The sequence below is a fragment of the Ctenopharyngodon idella genome, chromosome 10 (genome assembly GCF_019924925.1).
Source record: "Ctenopharyngodon idella isolate HZGC_01 chromosome 10, HZGC01, whole genome shotgun sequence".
Lineage (NCBI taxonomy): Eukaryota > Metazoa > Chordata > Actinopteri > Cypriniformes > Xenocyprididae > Ctenopharyngodon > Ctenopharyngodon idella.
The window spans coordinates 20,656,417-20,662,416 of record NC_067229.1 but is presented as its reverse complement, the minus strand read 5'-3'; the positions used below and the strand labels follow the sequence as shown (position 1 = coordinate 20,662,416).

The 6,000-nt window shown below is 39.5% G+C and overlaps 1 protein-coding gene across 1 annotated transcript in view; it reads right to left on the bottom strand.

Moving 5' to 3' along the window:
• Positions 1–5,621: 5,621 nt before the first annotated feature.
• The window catches only part of psmd1 (proteasome 26S subunit, non-ATPase 1), a 40,333-nt gene continuing 39,954 nt past the window's right edge, over positions 5,622–6,000 (bottom strand). Inside the window, exon 25 of the mRNA XM_051911501.1 lies at positions 5,622–5,799. The gene's annotated coding sequence lies outside the window, so the exon portion shown is untranslated. The remainder of the gene's footprint in view (positions 5,800–6,000) is intronic.

Genomic DNA, 6,000 nt, shown 5'->3' with positions numbered 1-6,000 from the left:
ATCTAGCTAAATCATCTTCAAAATTATTAGAAAATCATAGGCAGGTGAGTTTGATCAGAGATGGAACTATGCAGGACAGTCGCTCTTCAGGACCAGAATTGGAGAGCCAAAAATTTCCATCTGTGGCGGGGAAGCGTTGTGTCATAAATCACGGAAAATGCTGTAAATGGTGGGAAAGGAGGACAAGGTGCCAGTGGTGGATTACACCATTTGTATCCCAAACAATGTCTTGTTAACAATAACAATGAATGCTCACTTTAACAATGAGTTTAATCTCAAACTTTTAAAGGTTGTTCTGTTAAAATAACCAGTTGCCAACTGGGGTGAAATATATGGATGGAGATTGTCAGCAAGGATAGCTATGAAGCAAGAAACTCCAAAAGTCCAAAGGTTTCTCACCAGGACATTGTCAAGCAGGGATGGGCAGTTCTAGTCTGGTCTGGTCCAGAGTTTATCTCTATCCCCAATCAAACACACCTGAAAAATCTAACCAAAGTCTTCAGGATTACTTGAAAATTACAGGCAGGTTTGTTCAATTATGGATGGAGCTAAAGGACTTAAATTGCTTATCCCTGATCTAAACCACCACTGTCTGTTTACCTGAAGAATTCCCATTTTACATGATTTTGCAGTTATTTGCTGGGTTTCTACCAGATGTTTACCATTTGCTTTGGCTTGAAACAGCGGCTTGACAGATCTTGCTACCTGCCTTCTGCTATCAGTTATTGGACAGCAGATGACTGAAGGAAACCTCAATGCCTCATTACTTTTGAAACAGTATGACCCTTCTGTCTGCTGTGCCAAGTCATTTCCTTCCTGAAGGCACTAAACTGGTGCACTCAAATTATTGCATTGGATGCTTCATAAAATTTACCAGTAACTGTGGCCTTGGACGGCTGAGCGTATAAAACAAATCGAGCAATGTGAAATAGATTAAAAAGTGAGTGACTTGACAGTAACTTGAATGAAATAATGTTATGACATCATTTCCATTTGGGGATTGGCTAGATGATACAAAGATAAAAGTCATTACATCCTATCCAAGCTAGTGCTTCCGGGCATCCATTCATGCTCTGCGGTAAAGAGAAAATCTGTGGTTGGCTTCCCGCAAAGAGACCGAGAGCCACTGCTTGAGTCCTTTTCCCTCCATAAAAAAAGACATTTGCACAAAAACAAAAAGGCCAAGCTCTATTAATATAATCTGTTTGATTGTAGTATCCAACCCTCATCCTGACTGTACTGGAAAGCAGTTCTCAGAGTCCCAGGATAACTGTTATTTTAAACTTGTCCATGGCTTCTTCAAACTTGTAAAAAAAGGCGACAAGCCAATAGAAACAACAACATGAGTTTGGGTCTGCTAATGCTTCAATTCTGAAACACAAGAAGCCAAATTCTGTCATAGCCTACTTAACAGTAATACCAAGTGGAAATTGTAGGGGCCAGCCATAACCATGTTCATGGCCAGCATTTGTTCTACCTCTTTATTTAATGATTTCTTATTAAACCAAAATCTTCTCACTTCTTTGACGAAGTTGACCATTCAGATGTGTCTCATGAGTTCACATTCAAAGAATCACTAGCATGCAAGCATGGAGAATCCAAACAGTCTTTGTGGAATTATTCCTTCAACGGTGATGATGAATGCAGATTGAATGAAAGGGAGCTGTCAGCAACATACTTGCACACCACAATCGTCCACCTAATGTATGGAAAATTTTAGATGTTTCTTGCCCTGTACCATCCATTTACTCAACTCACTCTGGTTGCTTTTTTTATTACTCAATTCTCACTTCCCAGAATAGGGAGGCCCTTGTAGTTTCTCCAGTGGAGACACTTTTAAGTGCAGAGTCCCAAGGGTCTCATCATCTACACCTCAATTCTTCGCCAGAGAATGGATGGAAAATCTACTGAATCCATGACAGAGAATCTGCCTTCCAGCTGTGCTCAAAGAGAGAGCTCAGACAGGTTAGGCCAGACCCTAACCAATACAAGAAGTCTGTTGTGGAGGTTAATTCTATCAACACATTGCCTGAGAGGCTATCAGTGTCCAAAATGTCCTGGCAGTGTCTGCTCTGTCCAGCATTTCTTTAAGAAAATAAACACATCCATAGAGGCACAATGAAACATATCACGAATGCAAATGGTGGAAAAACTTCCATGATCGTTGTTCAGTCGAACACTATTTTTTAGTCACCACAATGAACAATACACTTAATAGGTCATTGAAATGTTCAATACTTCCACATCCTCCCATAAAACTGAACATGTATTTGTACATTTTAATCATTCGAATCAAGTAAAATGTGCTGTTCCCATCACATATAATCAAACTTTGCAAGTCAATGATTATTTCCCTCATAAATTCAGAGCAATGTGAAAGATTGGGTCTGGCGGTCTACCTTCAAAAACAAACTCCCTAGTCTCCCTATGACATGAATCTGCATATTGTGAACAAATTTGAGATCCTAGAAGGACCTTGATCCACTGATGATGATGATGATGACTCAATTATCTGTGACACGAATGCTAGTCTGACGTATTTAATCATAGAATACGCTGTGCAGATGCAGTGTACTTACTACTTGCTCAGTAGTAAGTACACTGCCCATTTATTAGCCTATAAATGGGCAGTGTACTTACTACTGAACAAGGGAGCAGATTGAGGCACACCCAAAGACTATGCCCATTAATAGAAGCTTATCAACTGTTCATCTCTTATATAAACTTAATTCCTTTGGCGTAGTTCCTGGGATGTGGGCACTATAGATATGCAATCATGGAAACAAACAGTTTACTGTCAAACAACAGTTCTTAACAAGATGGTCCAAAATAATGACCTCAACTGTGGTGGAAATGAAAAAGCTGTTAGTGCTCTCAAAGTTTTTAAGGTGAAGCCACACTAGGTACCAAACAGAATTGCAAAAAAGACAAATAAACTTCAAACATCTTCCACTGGTTAAGACACAGAGTTGCACCCCAAACCAAGAGTTATGACCTGTCAAGTTGGGTCTTTCAAACAAACAGATCACAGTTCCATTTGATACTGCTAAAGCTCCTCCAGGTCATTGTATCTTAGTCCAATAATGTGACTTTTACTATTCCCACTGGGAGGACCATTGGTCCAACCTTTGTGTTCCATTAGAGGATTGTATGTATGATGTTCCCGCAATTCTTGCCAAGACCCACAAATTCCCTGACTCTTGAGGAGTCATAACAGCCATCCCTGTCCCTAGTTCAAACGGCCAGCCAGCATGTCCATCATTGCACCCAGCAAATACAACAAACAGAAGGCTCTTGACCACCTCCAGTGCCTGGACACCCATCATAAACATTTCTCCAAAGCCACTCTGGCCAGTCCGCTATTCTGACCAAACAAAAGAGGCTTGCTCTTGCCATCCGTTCTGTCATCAGTAGTTACTCAGTGCGGCTTCAACAGACTGTGACTCCACGGCAGAAAGGGATGGAGGTATTTGTTCACCAACAATCTTACTTGGGTAGGATATGCCATTCTTGAGATGTTCGCATGGACCTTCTAGGTTCATAGCAAGACAAGTCTCTGTTGCCCCAGTATATGCTTATCACCTTCTATGGTCATATTTACAGAAACGGGGCAATGAAGGACTTTCAGATATCAACACATAATAAAGTGTAATGATATAGTGATCTCATCTACATTTCTTCTGCAGTGATGTCGAACTATCAGAGACCAGTGGATTTTGATTCGCCAGGACTGCAATTATTTGAAATTCAGTTCACAAGAGCATGGTCAATTAAAAGAGGTTGTTGATGTCTAAAGCCTGGAACACACCAAGCCGACGCCAACAAACTAGTGGCGACGAAAGCAGACTGCGGGGTTGGCTCATGTCGGCAGCGTCTGGATCCAAAGTTGCCCTGACACACCAAACCGACGGACAAGTAGCACGTCTGTTCTGCGCCTGCGTAAGAAGAAATGCCTTTCCGTACCAGCAGGTGGACGCAGCTGAACAGCCAATCAGATTGATCAGATGACCCGACTGACCGACGAGCTCCGACGCCGATTCATGTCAAATCGGCCTAAAAAAGCCGACGAGGACCAACTTCAGCTGACGGTGCGGAACACACTGAGAAAACTCAGCCAATGAACAAAAACTGCCCGACGGCCGACCGTCGGCTTGGTGTGTTCCGGGCTTAAGATCTGTGTTGCAGGGTCCAAAAAAGAACAGTGGAACATTTTCTTTTTATTCACCAAATAAACCAATGACGATTTCAGCAGTTATGACAGAATTTACAATCTTTTATCTACCAAACACCAGGATGCAGCATTCTCTGCAAAAAGAGAAGGTCAGGATCCCAAACTCCCTAAAATGAGATGCTAAGACATGAACCACAATGAAAGGAAATAAAAATGATATAAGAGTATCTTTCCGGAACTGTGCTAATTTTCCTGAAGTCAAAGTCCAAAAAAAACATAACCCACACTGCAAAGAAATTAGCGCCGTGACAAGAATTCTTTCCTTTTAGGGGATATACTGAACAGTGGGGTGACTAAATGCTTCCTCCTGTCAGTTTAGTTCAGATTGGTGGAACACCCCTGACCACATGCCATTAAATACAGTCATGTGGTAGTTTCTACAGAAAGCACCTTAGGATATACAGAATATGAAATAGGTTGCTTGTTTATTTTTCAAGAAAATACTATGAAATGTCACTATCACTGCATCCGAATATGCCTTATACTTACATACTACTCATTTCCCATACTTTTTTTCGCCTAGTATATAGTACGTTCGAATGTAAATGGAGATGAAGTGAAGTGACATAACTGACACCGCAGGTCACATGACAATGACAACTTGGGGGATGTACTACATCCAAATTTCATTCATACTACACACATTCAAAGTATATAGAACAAGCAAGTTTCAAACCAAATGTAGTACCTACTATACAGTAAGCGATTTTGGATGCAGCATATGATTGATGCGGTTTCTCACAGTTTATCAATAGTCTTTGTTAGACAATAGACAGTTGGTGGTTCTTCAATTAAAAACCACCTTAAAACATGATACAATGCAAATGAGATTTGAAAATATGTTAGCTATACTGACAATGCGCAACGTGGATGGTCTTAGGAAATTTTCAAAGTCTGAGGTAAACTTATAAAAAGTTTATTTGGTCAAACTGCAAAACATTGCGGCCATTTTTATGTACATTAAAGCTGCTTATTATAGACCACTGATTAAGTCCTCAGGTGTATATATTCAATGTGTAAAACTCGATTTATGTTATAAAGTGCATTAAAGCTTATCCATTTATCCATGTTCACGAGCTGTTTTAAACATAAATTTATGTACATTTTAATCTAAAATCTCAATAAATGGTCAACTATCGTATATGCTTTTTACCATTTTAACCACCTTTTTGTCTTCATTTCATTTTAGATCCTGCAATTTGCATGCATGAATTTAAGTTATGCTTTTTGAAATAGAACAGCATGTATTCCCAAAAGTTTTTCAACTACCCGCTTAACTACACACATATGCACAATTACATCAGCTGAAAAGCATGCAATAATACAACTGTTTAATCAAAACAGCATAGCATATTGCAAACTCGCAGTAATAAAAGAACTGAATCTCATGTTCAACATATATATTTTATTGTAATGACTGAATTCTGTCATGTAAAACATCCCTCAAGTGGCCATGATTGGCCAAGTGGAGGAAACAACATAAAAAAAGGAAAAGAAGTGGGCATTTAGAGTGGGGGACTGGACATGGAGCAGTGCATGCTGCGAACACGCTGAATTCTTAACACCACCTGCAAGAAAGAGTGGAGATCAGTACATAAGCAGCACTGAGTTATAACCAATTCTTAGAGCAATTAAAGATAGAAATGTGTCAAAATAGGATCTCTATTATAATTTCTAAAAATTAGAATTTTATTTTCTCTATTAGAATTTAAATTAGTAGTTTAGAATCTTCACACAGACAATAAAGATTCTAAACTAAAATTAAATAT